Raw genomic sequence first — 25,668 nt, forward strand, 5'->3', positions numbered from 1 at the left:
TCAGCCCCGAAATAATCACACAGAAACTATATTATTTAAATTACTGCTTGGCCCATGAGCTCTTGCTTCTTATTGGCTAACTCTTACATATTAATTTAATCCATTTCTATTAATCTGTGTATTGTCATATGGCTGTGGTTTACCGGCTAAATTGTGTGTGTGTGAGAGAGTGTGTGTGTGCATGTGTGTGTGTGTGTTTGTGTGCGTGTGTGTGTGTCCACACACAGAGTGGAGGTCAGAGAGTAACGTTCAGCAGTCCCTTCTCTCCTTCCACCGTGTGCAGAAACAGACCTGCTGTCATCAGGCCTGGTGGACGGCACCTTCACCTCTGGCCATCCTGTCCACGCTCTTTCTTTATATTAAAAATCATCGCCTCAAAGCCTGGAGACTCACCTCAGCACTAAAGGGCACTTGTTGCTCTCGCAGAGGATCAGACTCCAGTCCTTAACACCCACGTGGTGGCTCACAGTCATCTGTAACCACAGTAGCAGGGGCTCTGACCTCCTCTTCTGAACTCCATGAGGACAGGGGACACACATGGTACACATGCATACATGAAGGCAAAACACTCATACACATTAAATGAATACATCCAAATAAAAGTATGACTAGTTCAAACTCTGAGTTAACCTTTTCAAAGAGCAAAACAATCCTGTGTCTTATTTCATGTTCATGTTATAGTGTCTTATTTTCTTACTCCTGGAATCTGTAGGTAGCGGTTATAGAAGTGTTGGCCCATACCCCTGAAAAAGGAAACCATGAACTGACTTGAATTCAGCGTTCACTGGCAGGTTTTTTTTTTTTGTCCGTTGCCTCAAGGTAAATAATCAAAATACGTGAGATTCAGAAGTTGCTTCTCATAGTTGCTGCTGTTTTAAGCTTCTCATCTGGGACAGCTTGTTTTGCCAGAGCCTGTGGAATGACTGTGCGAATCAGCATTCACCTCAGACCCCGTCAGAAAGAAGGCAGGCATCACAGAACAACTTCATTAATTCATTAGACAAAGTCTCACTGTGTAACCCAAACTAACCCTAACCTCCCAGACTCAAGTAACCGAGCTGCTGCAGCAGGGATTGCATGCCTGCACCATTGGACCCATCAGGTGCAGGTATTGGTGCCCAGACGCCTAATACAAAGTAAATGCTTAACTTTGATACTTGTGCTACTGACCTAGGGCGTTGATGGGTGGTTACTATCCTGTACCTCCTAATACAGTGAGTACCTTAATATCCACCACTCAAGCAACTCACAGGAGGTGATGTGTTAGCTGGAAAGGAAACATACCCCCTGTGGTGGTTAGAAAGGGAGTGGCACTATTAAGAGCTGTGGCCTTGTTGGAAGAAGTGTGTCCCTGTGAGGTGGGCTTTGAAATCTCTTTTGCTCAAGCTTCCCTCAGTGACAGTCAACTTCCTGTTGCCTGTAAGATGTAGCACTCTCTGCTCCGGCCCCATGTCTGCCTATATACTGCCATGATCCCTGCCATGATGATAATGGATTGAACCTCTGAAACTGTAAGTGAGCCACCCCAATTAAGTGTTTTCTTTGTAAGAGTTTTTGTGACCATGGCGTCTCTTCACAGCAGTAGAAAACCCTAAGACATCCCTCATAGGCTCATGCATTTGAATGTCTGATTCCCAGTTAGTGGAACTGTTTGGAAAGGATTAAAGGGTGTGGCCTTGTTGGAGAAGGTGTGTTCCTGGGGTGGGTTTTGAGGTTTCAGATGCTCACATCAGGCCAGTGTCTCCCTCTGCCTTCTGCCTGAAGATCAGGGGGTAGAACCCTCAGCTAGTGCTCCAGCAGCATGCCTGCCTGTTTCCACCAGGATGATCAGGAACTAACCCTCTAAAACCATGATCCAGCTCCAGAGAAGTGCACTCTTTTATAAGAGTTGCTGCTAGCCAGGCAGTGCTGGCATACACCTAAAGGACTCAGGAGGCAGAGACAGGCAGATCCCTGTGAGCTGCCCTAACGGAAGTAGAATGGACTTTGGAAACAACTGGAAGAAAGGGGTTTATTTATTTATTTATTTATTTGGTATTCTAAGACAGGGTTTCTCTGTAGTTTTGGTGCCTGTCCTGGAGCTCACTCCGTAGACCAGGCTGGCCTCAAACTCACAAAGATCCACCTGCCTCTGCCTCCTGAGTTCTGGGATTAAAGGTGTGTGCCACCACCGCCCGACTGAAGAAAGCCTTTTATGACCATGATCATGAAATTTTCAGAAATTATTTAGGTAGAATAACCTTATTATAAGAATAGAGTTACCATTATAATCAAGAGAAGGGCTTCAAAACATTTAACCAGAATTTTTTTATCTCTACAGATAAGCGTGGCAGGCAGCCAGCATCCCATGGATTTCCTCTCATGAGTGCGCAGATTTTTTTTGAGTCAAGTCTTACTGTGTAACCCTGGCTTGCCTGGAATTTACAACATAAACCAGGCTGGCCTTGAACTCACAGAGGCCCTCATGTTTCTGCCTCTGAATTGCTGGGATTAAAAGGCATGGACCACCATGCTCAGCCCGTGTTCATTTTGACAACCCACTCTCCCCCCTCTTGTGGCAAGATTAGAGCGCCGTGATTGAGAGCTCACAGCTGCTATGCCGGTCTGCTCCGGTGTAAATGACTGTGCTCCCACAAAATCACACATTGAAATCTAGTCACTGACAGATGCAGAGGTCACAGGGTGTCATTTGGGAGATGGCTTTGCCATGGGGTAGAGTCCCTCTAACTAGAACAAAGAGCATTGTAAGAGGCTACAGGAACCATGGTTGATGTTTCCACCATATGGGCACATGGAGAAGATTCTGTCTGGAAAAAATGACCCTCAGCGGACACTGCATCTTAGGTGCTTTGGTCCTGGACTTCCAGGCCTTCTGGACAATGAGGACTGAAGCCATAGCAAGCTTCTTCCATTCACGCCAAACCCACTGATCTAGTTTGACGTCAAATATCTTCCTAAGGCCCATGTGTCAAAGCCTTGGTCCCAAAGGTAACAGTACTAGGAGACAGTAGAACTGTTAAGAGATGGGGCCTAGGGGTCATCAGGTCGTTTGGGCAAGCCCTGAAAGGGAATTGTGGTTCCTCTCCTCTCTTTTCTTCCAGGCCAGGGAAGGAATGATTTTGTTCTGTCATACACTCTGGCTACTGTGCACTGTCTCACCATAGGACGGAAGCAGCAATGCCAGTGGGCACATTGGAAGAGCCAGCTGCTTGAATGTCAGACAGGAAAGTGGTTCCAAATGAGTGATTCACAACATTCTTTACGTTGGGTTGAGATCCATGCTCAGGGAATGTCGATTGTGCGTTGGGAGATGGCAAGAATGAAGGACGGGAAAGCTGCGTGCGCGTGGATGAGCCGCTCAGCTCTGGGGGAGACTTCTGGGTGTGAATCCCGGCTCTACCAACGCTCTCCAAATAATCTCGTCAGCTTACTTTATATCCCGTGTCTCAGTTTCTTCATCTGTAGAACGAGGTATAAAATGATTGCTTGCCATGCGTAGGGCCTTGAGGTTGAGCCTCAGCTCCCCACAGAATAGTGATAATTAATAGTAATAATGCTAATACTACTAATAGTAGCAGCACTGACTCCATAGGGTTGCTGTGTTGGCTTTCTGCGTCAGTCACTAAAATGTCTCCTGGAGAAACATCAGCCAGTAGGGGAGGAGGGGTTTTTTTTTTGCTTAGTCCGAGAATGGTTCTTCCCATCCGCCTCAGTCCCCACTCGCAGGAGCTCTCCCTGGGCCTTGATCCCCACCGCTTTCTCTCCTTGTGTCTCTGTCTCCTCAAATCTCTCTCTGCCTCTGCCTCCTGGCTCTACTGACCCAGCGTCCAGTCAACAGCTCTCCTTCCCTCTGCGGCCATAACATCTTGGTTTTGATTTAGTTCCTGTCACAGCTTGAGAGGTTTACAATTCTAATACAGATGACTTTGATCGGGAAGCATGCCAGGTCTTCCTCTGCAGGCCGCGCCAGGCTCATCGGCGGAGCTGCTCACTGACTCCCAGACCAGGGCTGAGCGAGGCAGCCGATGGCCGGGCACAGGACAGTTGTGGTGGGCTGGAGTCCTGGGAACACATGCTTTGGGATGTGGCCCCTGTTCTAAAGCTCCTAGCGGCTGCTCCTCATTGTCCACGAGACCAGCTCATTCTACAGGGAAAGAGAAACTTGGTAGAAAGAACTAGAAATGGAGACGCATTTGCCAAGCACAGTGAATCAATACCAGGATGTGAGGAAGCCCGGGACGGGGAGCGGTGATGCATTATGAGGAAATGCGCTGTGTGGATGAAGTCCAGGGTAATCCCACTGGTCACTTGTAGCACTCCGTAAGCACTAAGTGCAGAAGTGCTCTTCGGGGCATTTCCCCTGAGCCTCTAAGAGGTGGAACTGCAGGATGTCCACGGGCTGGGGAGGCTCAATGGCAAAGTGGTTGCCTAGGCAACACAAGGCCCTGGATTCAAACCCCTACAGAAGGGGCTTGGGGACCCACAGCTTCATGGCAGAGTGCCCAGATACACCGCTGGGAGTAAACGGGTCCTTCAAGTGACCATAGGAAAGCTGGGCTCTGTGACACATGTCTGGAATCCCAGCCCTGGGAAGTTTGAGGCAAACTCCAGGCCACTCTGGGCTACAATGTGAGATCTATCTTCAAATAGACACAACAAAGAGAATCCCACAGTGATGGGAACAGCCCTCAGCAACAACAAAGTTGAAGAATTAGAGCCCAGGCTATGGTCCAGGCCTTGTTCCATCCTCTTCCTGGTGCAGAACCTCTCTCTCCAGAATTGACCTTTTGTGTGTATATTAATTTCATGGCTATGCCGGGTCAGCCCCCACATCGGCAAGCTGCGTGACTTAGAGGGAGGAGCCAGAGAGACTTCCTGGCTCTCCCAGTTATCCTGTGTGAGCTCTTGCTCAGTGCTTCTCAGCCTTCCTGACAATGTGACCCTTGAATGCAGTTCCTCATGTTGTGGTGACCCCAGCCATGCAGTGATTGGCACTCCAGAACTGTAATCCTGCTACCGCTGTGAATCCTCATGTGTTTCCATGGCCACAGGCGACCCCTGAGAAAGGGTTTCTCGATCTTGCCAAGGACTTGCGACCCACAGGTTGAGAACTGCTTTAGCTGCTTGTGGATTTATCAAGTTTATTTTGTGACATCCAGTCCGGAGGCAGCATGCAGGCTGGAAAACAGCCTGGGCTCTGAAGCAGATGAGCCTGGTTTCGAGGCCTGGCACCTTCCAGGCTCTCAGACTCCTCTGCTCTTCTGGAGCCTGGGATTCTGTCTGCTGGGGAGCTCAGAACCTGCTTTTCTGAAATGGTGTGAGCGGAGCCATGGCCCTTGTTTGTCATCTACAGCTGGGGAGCGGGACGGGAGACCAAGACTTGACCTGAGGGAGTTGGACCTGAGGGAAAAGCATGGTGTGGGACAGTGGAGAAGCTGTCAGGCAGTCTCTCCTGATGGTACAGAGTTCAGAAGCAGGGGTGGGAGGGGGAGGGGTGGGGTTCAGGCTTGAGCAGAGTCAGACTCCTAAGAGGATTCAGTAAAGAGGACCTGCATAATAACTGGAGAATTGACAGTGGGCAGGAGAGGCGACACAGGACGTGAGGAGTGGATGAGGAGAGGCCAGGCCACAGAAGCAGTGGGCGTGGACTGTGGGAATCTCGGGAGAGTCAGCGGACGGACAAGCTTCAGAACCCACCATGCTGGACCAGCTGGACCTCAACAGCACAGGTTCAGGGCAGAGGATAGGTGAACTCAACAGCAGGTTCAGGGCAGAGGGTAGGGAACTCACTCTCAACATAGTTACTGTCTTGACATGAACTCAACTCTCCCGAGACTGGGGAGTAAGACAAGATTTCCTTGGTTTCATCTCTCAGGCCCGTAATGAAATGCTTTGTTTTGGTTTGTTTGTTTTGAGACAGGGTCTCATTCTGCAGCACAGGCTGGCCTGGAAGTCTCCGGGATCTTCCTGCCTCGGCCTCCAGAGTCTGGGGATTACAGGTATGAATCATGGTAACATGAATTACCCTGGTGTTTTGGGGCTGAAGAATCTGAGACCTGAACGGCTTTCGGGGCTTCCCCAAGGTCATACAGCTGAGAAAGTGGCAGAACTTAAACCTAAACCTTTGAGCTCCTCAGATCCGTGGGGCTTTCTGGTTGGATGTGGGCAGGCAGATCACACAGCTAGAGACATCCAACAAAGTCTGACTTCAGATAACTGGCGAGTGCTACCCAGAATTCTGTCAACCCGAGCACACATTGAAATCATCCAGGAAGCTGTTGTTGACTCCTGGGCTCCAGTGTATCTCTGAAATCAGAATCCCGGGCTGGCCTGCCTCATTGAGTCTGAAAACTCCCAGATGACTCATGCAGCCGGACTGCCAATCACCAGCCAGGGCACCGCACACCAACAGGTCAGTGCCCACGATAGCGTGCCTTGGCGATCCCGAGTGGCATGCCATCTGTGTGGTCCCCAGGCCCTTCTGTGCTCGCCTCGTTGGCAGGCGGCTCTCTCCCACCCTCTCCCCCTCTTTGCCATATTGCCTTCTGATTTGGTCCTTAGAGTCTTGACGATGACTAATTAATCCTCCGGAAGCCTCCAAGAAGACCTACTTGTGGGTGAGCCATCTGGAGCTCCTCTTTGCCGGACTTGGATTTGGGAAGAAGCGGAAGGAGAGTGGGGGATGACTCAGCTCTCAGATGAAACACAGCCGTTGGGGCTGCACAAGGAAGGCTGTGGTCTCAGGGGCTCTAACTTTCTTCCTGGCTTCCCAGTGGCTCCTCTGCACACTCCTCCACACTTGCCCTGTGGATAGGAAGATGGAGACATGCCAGAGCTCTCTCGCGTGGCATCTTTTATAAGTGGAGTGGTGAGGGTGGAAAGTACAGGGTCACCAACTGTCACCAACTATTTATCAGAGCCCTGCTCTACGACAGAGAGAGTAGTAGAGCTCTACCAAGTTGCTCTCTCACTGTCGCAGAGAAGGCAGGTGAAGGGTGGTTACAGACGCTCTCAGCTGCTACCTTCTATGGAACAGGGCCTTCAGCCCACAGCTCCTCTTCCTCAAGGAGGTGGTGCCCTTTTGGGTGGCCCACAGCTCAAGACTCACAGATATCAAGTAGAGAATAGCAAACGCCTATCTCAAATGGGGTGTGTTTTATTTAGTATTGACCTGCAGGCAATGTTTGGTTGAGAAAGAGAGAGAGACAGAGACAGAGACACATACACACAGAGAATAGAATTGAATGGGTGGGGAGGTGAGGATCTTAGGAGTAGATGAAGGAGGGGATACCTGATCAGAATATACTATATAAAAAATTCAAAACAAATTTTAAAGAATATGAAGGCAACAAAAAGCAGGGGCTGGTTAACAAACTGTAGGACAGGGTTTGTGGGGGTGGGGGAGCTAGCCTATACAAAGCCCAATGTCCAAACTTCAGCCCAGCAAATAGGGGCTTTCCACAGGGACATCAGGATTTCCCAGAGGCATTCTAAAACTGTGGTGCTGCTGGACCCACAATGTGGTTTCCACTGGAGGGATAGGCCCAAGAATTTGCATATCTAACAAGCTCCTGAGAGAGGAAGAGGGAGAATCCAGAGTTCAAAGTCATACTCAGCCACATAGAGTTTGAGACTAGCTTGGCTGGTTGACACTGTCTCAAAAACAAAACAAAACAAAAAAAATGGAGAGAGTAGAAGCTTGCTGGGGTGCTGTGCTTGGAACCCCAGCACTTAGGAGGCAGAGCAGGAGAACGGTGAACTGAGAACCAATCAGAGCTTTGTTCTACAAAACAATAAAGACCTTGTTCTACAAAACAATAAAGCCAGGAGAACTGCTGAGCTCAGATTTAAGAGGCAGGACAAGAAAACAAACGGTTACTTCTTTAGTTTCCTTTGCCAAGGACCTTCCTGTCACTGCTTAGCGGCCGTGTGGGGGTGCAACTGCTCCTTAGTAAGAAAAGTTAAGAGTCTTGACTCCTGACTGCTGATGTCTACAACATGCCTTAAGTAATCTCTAATAATAGTTCTCTCTCTCTCTCTCTCTCTCTCTCTCTCTCTCTCTCTCTCTCTCTCTCTCTCACACACACACACACACACACACACACACACACACACACACCAGGGAGGGCTTGAGGAAGAAAGAGATAAGTGACTGTCACAAGCTTGGTTTTAGGTCTTAGAGTTCCAGTCACCCAGGCCGGGACACCAGGGTCAGAAAACCCAATGCCATGGCCTGTTTGTGTACATAAAGAAGGATCCAGCCACAGCCACTGTTTGAAGATGAATGGCAGCTTCCGAGCTCCTGGGACAGACTGTTCTAAAGAGCCAGAAATGTTTCCCATCTGGCCCCTTAGAGAAAGACGTTGCCAGAAACCATGGAATGGGGAATGGCACAGAGAAACGAGGGACAGGAAGTAGAAAAGCAGTTTTCCCATCCCTGAAGGAGATGACTGACTGTCCTACGAGCTGGTGGGAACGAAGAGGCCCATCAGGGTACGACAAGATGGCGCTCTGCTTCTGCCCTAGTCTGCTCTCTGTTGCTGTAACAAACTCCATGACCACAAGCAGCTTGGTGAAGGAAAGGGTTTACTGGGCTCATAGCTTACAGGCCATCGTTAGGAACAGCAGGGCGAGCGCGCAACACAAGAACCAAGGCACACGTCTCAAAGGAAGGCTGCCTACTGGCTTGCTTCCCATGGCCTGCCCAGCTTGCTTTCTTATAGAACCCAGGACAAGCTGCCCAGGGCTGGCACCGCCCACAGTGGGCTGAGCTTTCTCAGTCATTAGCCATGAAGATGCCCCATGGGTTGGCCTACAGACCAATCGGATAAGTGATCCATCTTCCCAGTTAGGGTTCCCTCTTCCTCTGTGTCAAGTTGACAAAGCAGAACAACCCTGCCACCCCCATCCAACCAGCAGTCACCGTGGTGGGGATAGGAGCAGAACTGAGTTCGGAAACACAGAAACGTCCTGGGCCGTTGAGGGGGACAGGTGGGAAAAGGTGCTTGCCGCTAACCCTAACTACCTGGGTAAGCCAGGACTCACTGGTGGAAAGAAAGAATTGACTCCTACAAGGTGTCCTCTGGCCTTCACGTGTGTACCATGCTACACACGCCTGCGTGAAGTAAACAAAACAAATAAATAAATACTAAAAACATGAATTCCAGCTGATGTCCACACACTGTGGAGTAAGTAGACTCTCCAGAACATCAGGCCTTTAAAATGTTTGGTTTTTATCCCCAAGGGGACATAGCCTCTGTACCGCTGTGGTGGGTGGATTCGTTTTCATGCAGTAAGCAGGCTTGGCACCCATTTCACAGATGCAAGCCTGACACGTGGGACTCTTGGCAAACTAGTATGCGATATGTTCATATTTTAAGGAATAGATGAGGCTCTTGGCTGCAAGAGGAGGTGAGTGATTGCCAGGGTGCCTTCTTGAGACTCCCTCCTGCTGGACAGCGAGCATCTGAGAAGAAGACAGGTAATGACAACGGGCAGTGAGGCTTGAAAGATACACTGTTCTTGGTGTCTCTGAGCCCAGGCCTGGCTCATAGTCTTTTTCTTTAACAAGCCAATTTTTAATTTTTCCATTTCTTGCATTTGAAGTACCCTGAGACACGTGGCCTTGGTCCTGAACCACTGCGCAATTGCAGCCGACCACTTTGTAGCTTTTCCCCTCTTGAGCGGCTTTGCTGAGCCCTCCTGGGCCCCTAGTTTCTTGCTGCTATCCTGGATTGATGTGGTGCTCACCATAAAGTATCTCAACCAACTTCACACGTACTGGCCCCTCACAGCTGGATGCAAACACAAGGGTGAGCTGGACAATTGCTCAAGGGTTTGGCAGTGTCACCGATCCCACGTGCAAGACTATCGTGGAAAAAGGCAGCCTTCACCGGTGAGACAGTGCTAGTGTCTGGCACACCTCCAGCAGCAGTGCCTTCCCCAGCCACGGAGGGGGTGATGGGAAGCCAACTCTTCAACACAGAACTTCTAATTGCCTCAGAGTGATTCAGTGGTGTCAGGATAAAGACAGCTCTGAGACCTGTAGTGTGACATTGACACCACTTTTCAGTCCCTATTGCTGCTTCTGGAAGCGATGCAACCCCTAAGTCCTACAGTATTGCAGGACACGCATCTCTTTCTCCAGATCTTCCAAGCTCCCTCCCGCCAAGTGTGCATGGGCATTAGCTCTCACTGAGCCCTCTCTTCCCGCCTTCTCTCCTGGGCCTCACCCACTCAAATGGCCCTTGTAGCCTTCCAGTTGGTTGTTTCCTGGCCCTTTACAGTTCCATCCTTTGGGCACTGCCCTCTGACAGACCTTTGGGGTGGTTGAATAGCTGGTTCAGAGAAGTTGCCCGAGACCATCTGCATATCAGATATTTGCATTGTGATTCATAACAGTAGCAACGTTACAGTTATAAAGTCACAACGAAAATAACTTACGGTTGAGGTCATCACAACATGAGGAACTGTTTTAAGGGATCACTGCATTAGGAAGGCTGAGAACCACCGCTCTAAGGGCTTGGAATGGACCCTTCTTAGAAGGGGCGTTTGCAAATATGGGGCGTGCATGCGTACTTGGATCATTAGATTTTGAGTGAGTCTGTCGTCATTTTTTGCCGCCTTAGGTGCCCAGTGAGGGTCCCGGTGCTGGAGAAATGAATGTTGCCCAAGCATGCATGGAAGGGCTGAACCGAGAGCAAGACACCAGCCTGATGGCGTTACCATCACCATGGGTCAACCTGAGATATGGGTGGTACCGAGTGACGTGGGAACCAAAGGAGGTGACAAGTGCAGGGCCGGGTGAGGAGGAGCCTGAGATAAAGTGTCCCGGGTAGGGTCTGAACCTGCTTGGCTCTAGAGGATGGGGAAGAGAGAGGAATCAAAGACACCCGTGGGCAGATGGGGGCAGAGCTGCCCCACATAGCCCGGGACACCTCAGGGACCCTCTTCGCTGCCCAGGCTATGCGATGAAAGTTTTTACACTGGATAGAGGCAAAAGTAGACTCAGCATGCAGTGGAACTCCCAAAGGGAGCCTCTTCCCGGTCAGCCAACCTGAGAGACACCTTGGAGTGGCGTTAGCCTGTCTGGAACTGTCAGCATCTCTTAGGGGGAATATGCTGAGGGATCATGTAAGTCGGTTCTAAGAAGAGAATCGAAGGGATAAATGCAGACCTCAACCAGCGGGTTTCTTCGCAGTAACTGGCTGGTGTGGTTATGGAGGCTGAAGAGTCCCAGCCATCTACGTGCTAGAGTACTGCCTCTCCTGGCCGAAGATGGTACTGCAGCCCAGGCAGAAAGCAAATGTGTCTCTTCTCTGTTCCTTTGTCCCTCTATGACCCCTCCCCCCCAAAGTGGATTGCTGATGCCGGCCCCTGTCCTTGGGAGTGACACATCTACTCAGACTACCAACTCACAGGTTGTTTTCTAGACCCTCCTCCACAAACAATCCCCAGAAATATTGTGAGCTATCCGGGCATCCCTTGGCCCAGTTTAGCTGAAATAAAATTTGCAGGGACCTCCCCAAGTGATCAGAAATGACGCCTCATCCTGAGACATTTGCGTGTGAAGAACTATGAACATTTGAGAACTGTGTATATGAAGCAGATGTTGGACAAAGGGGCCATCTTCATTCGCAAAGCCCAGGCCACAGTGCAGTATGTGGCCTTGACCAGCCTCTCACCTGGAAATCCCCCAGTTTTGTATGAATGGAAACTCCAGAACCTACATGGTGCAGGTGTAGGAACCTGTGGGCAGGCTCTTAAGGCGTGGAACCCACCACATTTACATGGGGCTCCGTGACACGACTCTCACCAGTAACCAAACCAAGGCTCTCCTCAGCATTTCTGGGTGCTGCTGCGGCCTCGGATGCTAAAGACATCCAGCCCAGAGTTAGACGCTTCTCTGTTATGTGTTTGCACCCTGTGGCTCTGAGGCTGCCATCGGCTTGGGGTGGGTTTTCATAAAACCCATAGCAATGAGGAGCTCATCCGTGTGTGTGCATCAGAGTTAGGAAATCCTGTGCTCTAATTGTGAAAGCCAAAGGGGAAGCCGCATCCACAGAGCCTAAGATGTCTTCACACACACACCCTCCTGAACCCGGGTGCACTCCGTGGTCTGGCCTAGAAGTAGTCCTGACGGGGACAAGGTTTGTGGAAGCAAGCACACATCATATGCATTCTCACCAAGCCTGCTTTGTGGCAGCATGACCTGAGTTAATTCATGTTGAACCGCACAAGACCTCATCTGAAGATGAGATGAAGTGTCCTACATTTGCTGTGCAGGTTACCGGAGAGGGACTGTGGGTGTAGTCACTTCTCAGATGAGTCTGCAAGTCTCTTTAGGTAGGGCTGGGTGGGGTCGTTAGGATGGCAATGGCTTCGTCACACGGGGGCAGCACCACTTCTGAGAGCAGGAATGGGGCCGGGACTGCAGGGCAAAGGCTGCTGAGCTCTAAGAGGGAACGTCCAGGTGAAGCTGACCTGCAGAGTCCTGTAGGGAAGGTGCACGGTAGATACTGTTACAGAAAGCAAGACGCAGGATTTAAAAGACAGAGGTGACTCACAGGAAACGTCACCCTCTTTGCCTGCCCCGTTCCCTCATCTCCTGTTAGTTCCGAGCACTTCTTCCTACTGCCCTGCAAGTTCACTCACTGCATTTTACAGTTTCCCTAAGAACGCTGACCAGGTTTGGGCTCCCAGCAACCACAGAGATGCGCTCCTTAGGACAGGACACAGTCATGACTTCCTGAACTTCCCAAGCAAGGAGATGCCATCTCAGCCCTGGGGGTTCCTTATCCGTGCCAACTGTCCTCAGAGTAAACAAGCTCAGCCTGAGAGGGAACTCCCAGGACAGTGCGGGCAAACCTCAGAGCTGGCTCAATCATTGGCAGATGTGTGCATGTGTGTGCATGCGTGTGTGTGTCTGTGCGTGTGTGTCTGTGCGTGTGTGTGTGTGTCTGTGTCTGTGTGTGTGTGTCTGTGCGTGTGTGTGTCTGTGCGTGTGTGTGTCTCTGTCTCTGTGTGTGTGTGCGCGCGCGCATGTGCACACCCCCCACCCTAATCTGCTATGTGCTAAGCTCTTGAAGGCAAGGAGGTGTGTATATCTTGGAGCATCCTGGAGCAGGCCTCCTGCCAAGAGACATTACAGGCTCCTGGAGAAAAGCTCCCGCGGTAGATAGTGCCTAACTCAGGAACCCAATTGGTCAGTGTGCAGAGAGTAAGATTGGGACTCTTCAGCCCTGAGTGGGCTGTGGATCCCAAACCCCTCCCCTCCAGCCTCAGGGATGGATGCAGAAGAGGAGACAGAAAGCACAGGAGTCTGAAGTGGTGGTTGACTTCAAGAAAACAGCGTTTCCCAGCTACCAGAGGGCTCCAAACTCACAGATAACACGGCACCACGCACATGAGCTGCACAAGTCCACCCAGACAAAATCCCAGCATGGAAAACGGGGACGTGGGCATGGAGTCCCACCCCTATTGTATTATTGGCAAGTGGTGGATTCTGGGAGAGGAAAAGTCAACCACACTCCAGGGCGGCTCCATGCTCGGGAGTAGTCAGTCAACACACATGGGACACCACAGTTTCTGCTTTTGTTTTTATAGAGTGGGAAAGAACATGAAGCTGGGGGGAGGGCGATATGAGATGATCTAGAAGGAGTTAGGGGAGGGGAATGAAAACATTGTATGAAATTCTCAAAGTATAAAAAGAAAAAAAACTTTTTAAAGACCACAAAGAAAAAAATAATCAAAGTCCTATGGCCAAAACTTGCTGTGTTGGGCCTGCCCCTAGGGTTGCTAATGACAGCAAGACCCTATTCTGGGCTCTGTAAGCAACCTCAACATAATACAAACTTCATTTGGGGATCAGATAGAAGGCCCTGAGGAGCCGTGGGTTAAATTAGGAACACTTTATTGTGACTGCCAAACCCAGGGGAGGGCAGATGACTCAATTGGTTCACAGGAGATTTTTATTTCATCCTCACTCTCTCCCCGGAGCAGAGGGGTTCCCAGTCCATGAGTGTCACAGCAGAAGGGACCCAGGGTCAGTGAGGAGCCTGGTGGCCACCACTGCCAAAGCCACCACCTGAGCTGAGGCCAAGCCTTACGTCTACTGTGGCACAGGCCGAACAATCATTTGAGAGGGATGACATTTGTTTTAAAATACACTCTTAGATTAAAAGGTGGAAGAGCAAACAATTTACATTGCCCGCCACTTCTGCGTGGAAACCCCTCCCGCCACTTCTGCGTGGAAACCCTTCCCACCACTTCTGTATGGAAACCCCTCCCGCCACTTCTGCGTGGAAACCCCTCCCGCCACTTCTGCGTGGAAACCCTTCCCGCCACTTCTGCGTGGAAACCCCTCCCGCCACTTCTGCGTGGAAACCCCTCCCGCCACTTCTGCGTGGAAACCCCTCCCGCCACTTCTGTATGGAAACCCCTCCTGCCACTTCTGCGTGAAAACCCCTCCCGCCACTTCTGCGTGGAAACCCCTCCTGCCACTTCTGCGTGGAAACCCCTCCTGCCACTTCTGCGTGGAAACCCCTCCTGCCACTTCTGCGTGGAAATCCCTCCCGCCACTTCTGCGTGGAAACCCCTCCCGCCACTTCTGCGTGGAAACCCCTCCTGCCACTTCTGCGTGAAAACCCCTCCCGCCACTTCTGCGTGGAAACCCCTCCCGCCACTTCTGCGTGAAAACCCCTCCCGCCACTTCTGTGTGGAAACCCCTCCTGCCACTTCTGCGTGGAAACCCCTCCCGCCACTTCTGCATGGAAACCCCTCCCGCCACTTCTGTGTGGAAACCCCTCCTGCCACTTCTGCGTGGAAACCCCTCCTGCCACTTCTGCGTGGAAACCCCTCCCGCCACTTCTGCGTGGAAACCCCTCCTGCCACTTCTGCGTGAAAACCCCTCCCGCCACTTCTGCGTGGAAACCCCTTCTGGGGTGGGAGGAACAGCTCAGTGGTTAAGAGACCTGACAGAGGAACCGGCACCTGCAAGGTGGCTTGAAAGCACCTGTAACTCCAGCTCCAGGGGCATCTGCCAAGTCTGACCCCCAGGCTTCTGCTGCATTTACAAGCACACAGACAGACAGACAGACAGACCTCACACACCCCTACAGACAAACAGAGAGACCACACACACGTACAGTATAGCCACACACACCTACAGGCAGACAGACCTCTCTCTCTGTCTCACACACATACTTACAAACAGACCTCACACACAGACAGACCACACACACACCTACACACAGACAGGCCACACACACACAGGGGAATAAAAAAGATTTTGTTTGGTTTTTTGAGACAGGGTTTCTCTGTATAGCTCTAACTGTCCTGGAACTCGCTCGGTAGACCAGGCTGGCCTCTGCCTTCCTAGTGTTGGGACTAAAGGTGTGTACCACCATGCCCAACTTGAAAGTTATATAAAATTATACAAAAGCAGAGCTATAAAGTAAATGTAGGTTTCCAGCATCTCTGTCCTTCTGTATCTGTGCGAGGTTCTCTGGTCGCCATTGTCAAGTGATGCAGTATCGGAATACAGCCTCACTCTCATTTGAACTTGCCGCATCCTGGAAGAGCATCTTCTGATAGCTTGAATACTGATGACTGACAGATTAGAAGGGCTGTGGCCTCACAGGTGGAGTCATATTGATGACATCATTGGGAAGTGATAGACCACCGGTTGGAAAAGGTGGGTCACAGGGGTTTCTTTTGCAGGCCCTGTCTTATTCCTGGTCCCATCACCCTCTCTCTTCTTTCTGTTTGTCCTGAGGTGAGCTTCTTTTCTCTAACTCCCTCCCATCATCATCACTATCATCACTATCGTCATTATCACCTAGCCTCAAACTCGGAGCCAGGGAACCAGCTGGTCATGGCCAGAGACTTCTGAAGTCATGAGCAAAATAACCTTTTTCTCCCTTAGGTTGGGAAAACTTATAAGTGTTTGGTTGCAGGGATGAAAAGTTAACTACATCAAACCTATAACATTGCAGCTGCGTCCCCCTGGGGCCAAGCACAGCTATGAACACAGCCCATCACAGACTTTAAAATTATGAGGTGTGTGTGTGCGCACATGCACAGGCGTGATCTGTTTTAAACCCATTTGCCTGTGAACTTTGAAAACAAGATGGTGTTGCAGCATCTGAAGGTTGGCTATACCCAGAAGGTGTGTGTACTTTAGATAGATCATCTCCAAATTATTTACGGCCCCCAGGACAATTTACACACTCCTGTTACTCTGAATCATCTAAGGAGTGAGGAGAAAAGAATGTCCATGTACCTTCCATGCAGACGCCACCATGGTGGGCCTAGCTACCCTTTCATTCCACGCTGGGTCGAAGCTGCAGCTGCTGACTATACAGTAAAAATTTCCCAAACCCCAAGCACAGCCAGGCACGTGAGGCCAAGCACATGAGGCTAGGCCTAGCCAGGTGGAGACTGCTGTAGTTAATGATAACTTCCTGCCTCGCCACCTCCATCCCAGCTCTGGGAAGAAGGTACTTTCTCCTGGCCCTGCAGATAGAAACTGAGGTATCTTAGGCAACGGGCGCCTGCCCTGGGACTTCTTGGGAACGCTCACTCAGCCACACTGGGTGCCTGCTCAGCCCCGGGAGCCGTCCTTAGCATTCTGTGATGCCAGCTCACTTCATCTTCAGAACTAATCGCGGGAAAGGTTTTAATATTGCTGGATTTCACAGAAGCCCACACTGAGATACAGAAAGGTCTCCGGCCCAGCCTCACACAGCTAGCCGCCACTGAGGCTGGCGTTGAATCCAGACAACAGTCTTAAGGCTCCCGCTGCACTAGGTCGGATTTAAGGAGACCGTGAACCCTTCTTTCCTTTCTTTCTTTCTTTTTTTTTATTAAGGTACAGAAACTTATAAGCGATTATTTGTGACATTTTCTGTCAAACCCCGTTTCCCCCACATGCTGCGTGTGTGCCTACTGTGTGGCACTAGTCATAGTTCTGTGTGGGGTGCACAGAGACCGGTTGGTGCCCTTGAAAAAAAATGCCATAGGAAACGGACTGGTGCGGCTCCCTGGCTGTGTGGCTCCAGGGCTTTGCGGCTCCATGGGTCCCTGGGGGTGGTCAGATGTGACTGGACCGGGTCTTCGAAGAGGGCCTGCAGGCAGGGTGCAGCGGTAGGAGAAATCGTCTTCGAGCGTTATTCCAGGCCTAAGAAGAGGCTGACTTTGCCTCCGCATCCTGCTGGTCACGTGTTCCAGGCAGCTGCTCCTTGTTTTCATTCTTCACCCGCCTCTCCAGGGACAAATTCCACAGTCTTGGATTCTGCTTGGTCACTCAGGGACAGACTTACTTCCAGTCTTATGCGAGGGACATCGCGTCCTGAGGGTCCTTCTACCCATCTCCCGAGTGGTGATTAACGGTCCCTGGGAAGCCAGCATTACGTAAGAGGATTATGAAACTGTAACAGGACGCTCTGCGATATGTCTGTATAAATAGACAAATCTGAATACTGCGCCACGGTGAGGTCCAGAGCCACCTAGCGGCAGAAAGTTGTATATGCAGCCCTTGCAACTCCTGAGAAAAAAACGGTCCTTATTATGTTCCCTATTGCGACACTTTATTCGTAACCATACCTGAAGCCTCCGGGTTAAATGATGTTGGGGGAAAAAAGTATAGTCTCTGTTTTTAACTTTTAGAAGGATTATTTTTAATAAGAGAAGTCCCGCGGGCTGACCGTAAGCCTATTTCCCCTCTACATCTGAAGTGCACACCAGTTGGGGTGTGGTGACCCTGTCAGCCTCCTCCTCACGTTCGCGCACCCACGTGCATGGCTATTTTGATGTGATTCGATCGTCCCAATTTCGTATTCACTGCTTCTGATAAACGTCCACGGAGCCTGAGAATGTTCTTTAAACCTGAGCACAGTCGTCTCCGACACGCCTCCCTCACGCAGCCATTTCCTGTTCTGTTTTTCCTTCCGGCCTCAGTCAGAGGACTGGGTGGGGCTTATTACTAAGAGGAGAAAAGAGACCTCAGCAAGGGCTCTTGCTACGGCTTTTGAGTTTCAGTAGAGTTAATGCTTTAGGAACTGTGAAGAATTTAAGGCATGAATGGAATGTGCTGTGTGTGTGTGTGTGTGTGTGTGTGTGTGTGTGTGTGTGTGTGAGAACTTAGAGGAAGTGTAGGCATCAAGAGCTGTCGACTTTGTTATGCTCTGATATTGTTTTCTGAAGAAGCCAGAACAGTTTACAGGTTGTGTGTGTATGTCTACATATGTGTACACATGTTTAGATGTGTGTGTATGTGTGTACGTGTGTGTGTGTGTGTGTGATGTAGTTGCTCCACATCCACACTCAAAGATCACCTCGCCAGATAGAATCCTCGCTCTGTGTCCTGAGACCAGAAGCACGTCCCATTGCTCAGTCACAGACAGGGTAGGGGGTGTTGGAGAGAAAAAAATTCCAGACACACCTCCATTTTGCCTGGGGTGAGGGAATGACCGGGCAAAATAGAATTAAGTTGGATGAGAGAATGCTACACACATCATTTTTAGTGCTTGTATCTGTGGACAGATGAACACACCTGCTAGATAGTCACTGGCAGAAAACAGGGACTTTTAAATAGGACTCAAAGTTGGGTGTAGTGGCCCACGCCTTTGATCCCAGCACTTGGGAGGCAGTGCCAGGTGGATCTCTGTGAGTTCAAGGCCAGTCTTGTCTACGTGAGTTCCAGAACTGCCAGGGCTACACAGAACCCTGTCAATAATAATAATAATACATTAAATTTGACTCAAGACACTTTGAAGAAAGCATGTCCCCAGGAGGGAGAAGGAGAGAGAGAGATCCAAAGAGAAACACATGTATAACTTGTACATTACTCAGGATTCTTGTTGAAAACAGATGGCAATCTCAAATGGCTAATTTGCAAAACTGTAGAAATAGAATTTATAAAAACTCACAAGAAGTCATGTGGTGTCCTGGACTAATCACACCGGACAGTGTGCCCCCTGGTGTGGACCTGTAAGGAGGGAGCCCAGGGCGGAATGCTGCAAGGTCAGGGCCCTGGACAGCAGCTACGCTTGCCACCAGCCACAACACATTCTTTTTTCAAGATTTATTTTTATTTTATGTGAACAAGTGTTTTGCCTGCAAGTACGGAACCACTGGAGGTGGGATCACAGGAGGTTATGAGCCACCATGTGGGTGCTGTGACTTGAACCCAGGTCTTCTAGGACAGCCAGTGTGCTCTGAACTGTCGAACCAACTCTCCAGCCTCTGAAAAGCATTCTTGGTCCAGGACAGGCACCAAAGCTACAGAGAAACCCTGTCTCGAAAAGAATATGCATACTTAGAGATTTGGTCCACACTAGCTGTGATGTGTTAGTCGTCAACTTGACAAACTCTGTACCTGCCTGGGAGATGAGCATCTGGCCATTCCTTAGGGGATTGTCTTGACTGTGTTCTCTAAGATTAGAGGACCTGCTCACTGTGGGCAGCGCCATCCCCTGGCCAGCAACCGGGACTGCACTCAGCAGCAGTGTTCTCTGCTCTTTGGTCATGGATGTGACATGACCAACTGCTTCAAGCTAGACTTCAGCTCATCTTTCCCACCGTAACAGACTGCTTCTGTAATTGTGAGCCGGAACAGACCGTTTCTCCCTTAAGTCGCTTTTGTCGATATGTTATTACAGCAACAGGCAGCTAAGAAACTACCGGAGCCAGGTGTGGTGGCGCATGCCCGTGATGCCGGCATCTTCAGAGCCAGGCGTGGTGGCGCATGCCGTGAGTTCTCTTCTATCCACAGTGTGTGTGAGCTGTGGAGTCAATTGTAACACATCTCACACCATTGAAAGGGATGAATATCATTCCATCCCCCTCCTATTCCTCCTCCTCCTTCAACTAGAAACTGTATTAATTCCCCATTCTGCTATACAGACTTCCACAAAGTTTGGGACTTAAAACACCACAAATTTATTATCTTTACAGTCCAAGAAGTCAGAAGCTTAAAATGATCTCAGAGGCGCATAGTCCCTGACTCCTGAAGCTCTGGAGAGCCTGTTCCTTCCTTCCTTGCCTCCTGCCTTCCTCAACTTGCCTTTTATGAATGGCCTCTGTCTCCTTTGCTCCCGTTTCTGTTGGGGCATTGTGGGTTTTCAGCTGTTTTCATATGTTTAGATATTTTGGAGTTATGGAACATGCTTTCTGCTATGCGATATTGCTAATGTTTTTTCCATGGTTCTGGTTAAGTTTCTTTGGCTGTGTATTATATTAATCTGGTCTAGTTGCCATAACAAAATGCCAAGGGCCAGGTGGCTTAAACATCAGGAAACCATTTCTTTGTGGCTGTGCAGTCCAGAAGTCTGCCATCAGGGTGCCGGGGTCACCATCAGGATGCTGGGGCCCAGTGAGCTCTCCCTTCCTGCCTTGCAGACTGCTCAGGACTGTGTTCTCACATGGTGGGGACAAAGAGAGAGCTCTCTGTCTTGTAGGATGTTAATCCTGTCATGAGGTCCTAATGACCGTTTCCAGAGTCCCATCTTTGATACCATCCTTTTAGGGGGTAGAGTTTTATATGATAATTTAGAGCTCTCAAGTATTCAGTCCATAAAGGGTGGGAAGACTGGATTTTCTTGTGGTCGAATCTATTTATCTTTGTATTTCTCCTTTCAGCTAGACCTTTCCAGACAGGGCTCAAACAACCGGTTCAGCAGACAGGAAGCACAGGGAGGCAGGTCTGTGAAGGGGTCTGGGACAGGGCTGGGAGACAGGAACAAAGGGACGGATCCAGCACACCTGGGTCTGGGGAAAGGAGGGCAGTGGCTGGGAACTTGCATCTATGGGGTGGGGTTTCCAAACTCGCCCCAGTCACATCCAGTTGTTCCTGCTCCCCTCTCCAGGCAGGAGTAAGCCTTCTAGGCCACCTCCTTCCTCCACCAGGAGCAGCCTTGACTCACCGCCACCACCCCCGCCTCGCCCCACCGATTCTAATATTGGTGAATGTGTTCTGTCTCTGGCCCCACCTGACACCCTCTCTTCCTTGTGCTGGCCTCGGCTGGCCGACATTACAGGTTGGGATCAGCCTGCTCCCCGAGGAAATGGGCAGTTCTTCTGGGCCGGCTTCCAAAGACCAGCTGACCTGGATTCTAAGCGGTTGTCATGACCATGGACTAGACCATTGTGCCTTGGGAGCCTCAGGATTTCCTTGTAAATGATTATGATGAGGCCACTTCACATCCAAGCTGGGCTGAGCCACCACAGGTAGGGCACTGGTCCTTGGTTGAGTTGCTACAGGTACCTGTGCTGACCCTGTGTTGAGCCCTCAGCATGGTGGGAGTCGGTGGGTGACATGGGTGGAGAGGGCATTCTGGGATGGGAGGACGAGAAGACACTCAGCTCTGTCCCGGGAGGCTCTGCCCAGCTGTAATACTTCTCACTCTGTCCCGTGTCCGGGTCCCAAGCCCACCTAACTCCCTCATATCTGCCTGTAGTGTCTCTGAGAGGGATGACTGATGCGGGCACTGCCCTTCTGGGGGGGTTCCATGTGGCCTTTCGATCCCATCTAGAGTCTCCGATTTTCTTACCCCCGCTCCCCAAAGCCCTAGTGTGGGCCTCTGCCACTTCACGCCATCCCATTGCCATCCCCTGCTGAGGGGTTCTGTCCGTCAGTGTTCCAAGATACTCCAAGCCAGTGCACTGGTGAGATTGTCCTGCTCCTGGTCCCCATCCGCTGGCAGCTTGGTCCCCTACCCTTATCCCATGCTCTCTTAGCTCTTCGTCCTCCTTCTGCCCAGGCCTAGGCCGAATGGCCTGAAACCACCTCTAGTTTTGTGTGGTGGGACACAGAAAAACACACGAAGGCAAGTCAAAGCCACATGCAGTTTCCACATGGAGGTCAGAGTCCGTTTCATCACGCACGGGCAGGCTTCATTTCTACCCATTTTTCCTCTGTGTGGGTGTGACGTAGTTGGCGTCATCTTAGGCCATGGCTCCTCCCACTTGCCCTTGAGGGACTTAACTGCAGCTGTGCCCCATCTCTCCCCTCTGCAGCACTCTTCCGCATAACACAATCCAAAATCTGCCCACAGCACGTGATGCCCTTAGATTCTGAACGCGTGTCTCCAGTTTCTGAGGGCGCCATTGCTGCTAGTTCCCTGCGCCCGACGTCTACATCCCTTACAGAGCTGACTCCAGCAACTTGGAAGTTGCTGTTCTCTTTGCCTGGGATGTTTGTGCCCGACTGTTTCTCCCTTTTAGGGTTCATAAGCTCATAGATGTGAACACTTGGTCACCAGGGGGTGGCGCTGTTTGAAAGGATTAGAAAGTGTGACCCTGTTGGAGGAGGTGTGTCACTGGAGTGGGCTGTGAGGTTCCAAAAACCCGTGCCAAGCCCAAAGTCTTCCTCCCAGGGTGTAGCTCTATTCTGCGGCTCGGGCACTATGTCTGCCAGTGTGCTGCCCTGCCACGATGATGTTGATAATGTATTAATCCTCTGAAGGGAGACACCCCAATCTTACCTGGTCACGATGTCTCTTCACAGCAGGAGAACACGGACTAAGAGGCCTCCCAAGACAGCCCTCCCCTGAGCCCACTGTGTTGAGCCCCCACTCACAGTCCCCACCATGTTATTCTGCTCTTTCTTCCATGCACCGGTCATGGCGTGCAGCTGTGTTATTTGGTTTGCTTATTGTCTGACTTCCTTGGTAGATGATCAGCCCCAATAGGGCAGCCACTGTATCTGCCTTATTAATCACGATTAATCACAAAAAAATTCCCATTTTGCCGGGCGGTGGTGGCGCACGCCTTTAACCCCGGCGCTCGGGAGGCAGAGACAGGCGGATCTCTGTGAGTTCGAGGCCAGCCTGGTCTACAAGAGCTAGTTCCAGGACAGGAACCAAAAGCTACAGAGAAACCCTGTCTCGAAAAATCAAAAAAAAAAATTCCCATTTGATTCTCTCCAGACTTCTAAAACAACATCTACAGGGGCTGGTCAGATGATTCAGTGGTTAAGGAGAGAGTCCTGATAACCAAGGACTAGTAAGAGTCAGGTGGGCGTGGCAGCACCTCCGAAATTCCCCTGAGAAGGCAAACAGGGATTTCCTGGAGTTAGCTGGGCCACCTACCCAACATACAAGTTCTGTGTCAAAGGAGACGTCATAGAAGGCGATTCCCAGTGCCAGCCTAGGGTCTGGCTGCACACATGCACACTGGGACCTGCACACTCACGTCCAACCCCCCCCAGCATGCACACACATACGTCCACCCCCCACGCACGCACACACACACATGCACACATGCTTGCACACACACATACGTCCACCCCCCCACATACACACACATATGCACACGAACGCACACACACAGACACATGCATGCACACACGCATGCACACACACACATACGTCCACCCCACACATGCACACTCACGCACACACAGACACACATGCATGCACACACACACAACACTTTGTGACGTGCTATGCAAGTCTTGTCCATTGTACCTGAGGGCTGCTCTTCACGCTACAGTAAGTGTGTCTGTGGCAGCAGTTTCTGCTCCTCCGCCTGTCTTATCATGATACTGTATATATTTGTTTTATTTTATATTCAGATTTTAGTCATTTTAGCATCTAATTAGTGATCAGTTACGAATCTTTTGTTCACTTAAAATATTTGGCTACTACTTTATTCAGTTTCTAATAGACTCTAAGCATTTCAGCCTCTGGGACCCCGTGTTTACTCCTGTTGTAACATCTGCCTATGGCAGCTCACTTGACTCTCTTCTCTTTCTGCACTGCTTAGAAAATCAAAACCATTTCTTTGCCTGTCTGGAAAAGCCATTCATTCCATACAGACCAACAGCCAGAGCCAACAGTTGTTGTTGTTAAAGGAAACGGCGACTTTTCTTCACATTTTGATCTGCTTGGCTTTCCAGGCACCGCGGTTTATAACAGACAGAGCTCGATGCATTTACGGCCCCACATTCCTCTGAAGACTAAAGTTATTTCATCCTTTAAGGAAGTGGAGGAGAGATCCTGTCCGTGGGAAAAATAAACATGAAAAGCTCGCCCTTCATTTATTGGGACCACTCAGTGCTAGCATGAAGCCTGCCCCAGATGCCTGTGTCCAGCGGCAAAGACGTGGGACAGGGTCTTGAGCCATAGGAGAGCCAATTCTGACGCTGTGACTCAGACACAGTGGTTAGCAGCTGTGCACGATGCACGTAGACCGCACCTGTATCATAATGCAGAGCCATCCTGCCTTACCCCGAAAATCACCTGTTGCCAGGCCTGAGTTTGTCCCCTAGGACCTGCGTGGTGGAAAGGGAAAAATGGCTTCTACGAGGGGTCCTCTGGCCTCTGTGTGTATGCCCCCCCCCATATTCAATACTTTTAAGTTTGTTTTAAAAAGTGTGCGTGGGACCTGGAAGGAGGTGGGAGGTCCTTGGACTCCCCACAGGGCAGGGAACCCTGACTGCTCTTCGAGCTGATGAGAGAGGGGGAGTCGACTGGGGGAGGGGGAAGGAAATGGGAGGCGGTGACGAGGAGGAGACAGAAATCTTTAATAAATAAATAATAAAAAACTGTGCGTGGCAGTAAAACAAATAATTATAATGCAAATGCTTTCAAAATGCAAGGCAAATGTGTTAATATAAATGTCTATGACATATATTCATTTTGTGAGAGCCATGCTACCAAGGTGCAGTTTGCTTTATGCTAAGAACTGAACCTACAGCTTAGCGGGCACAGGCACACTCTGTGTTTAAGCTACACCCTGGCTTGTCAGAGCTGAAACCAGCAGTTTCCAGTCCACAAATGCGCCACACATCACAAATGCGCTACACATCACAAATGTGACCGCATTCATGTCCAGACTTTGTGTTCCTCTGAGTGTTCAAAACTCCTAACTGATACACTGGCGGTGGTGAGACCCAGACTCGCTTCGGATTTTGTTTGGCTGAAATTCTCTGTGTCCTGACAGGCAGGTGAATCTGCACCCTGCTTCTGGGAGGGGCACTTCTCAGCAGTCACACTACCAATCAAAAGAGAGATGCAGCGCCGTGACTGCCTCTGCTTATCTGGAGCCATAGCCCTTCAGGGATTTAATCTCTGGCACAAACCGAACGGCTTCTGTGAAATGCAGGAAAGGTCTGGGGACCTTTTAAAGGATTGGAGGTGGCGGCATAGGTTTGAATGCTGTCACAGCTGTTGCTGAGACTTACTGGCCTTTGCACCGTTGTTGTTGTTGTTGTTGGTGGTGGTGGTGGTGGTGGTGTGTGTGTGTGTGTGGTTTTGTTTGTTTGATTGGTTTAATTTTGACACAGGGCCTCTCTGCATAGCTCTGGCTGTCCTGGAACTCACCATGTAGACCAGGTTGGTCTTAAACTCACAGAGATCCACCTGCCTCTGCCTTCTGAGTGCTGAAACTGAAGGTGTGCGCCACCATACCCAGCCTCACAGCTGTGTTTCAGCCCACACATCAGGGGAGGGAGAAGAGGGGAAAGAAAATGCCCCGGTCAGTGGACTCTTCCAAGGCAGACTGGGACTGAAGCCCCTGCCTGGGAGTCCTGCTGTAGATGCAAAAACTTCTCAAATAATAACCAAGGGTTCTGTGACCACAGCTTCCTCACCCATGAGGCCCCTTACCTGTGTGGGCACAGCCCCCTTACTTGTGTGGGCACAGCTGCCTCCCCTGTGTGACCAC

The sequence above is a fragment of the Microtus pennsylvanicus genome, chromosome 2 (genome assembly GCF_037038515.1).
Source record: "Microtus pennsylvanicus isolate mMicPen1 chromosome 2, mMicPen1.hap1, whole genome shotgun sequence".
NCBI lineage: Eukaryota > Metazoa > Chordata > Mammalia > Rodentia > Cricetidae > Microtus > Microtus pennsylvanicus.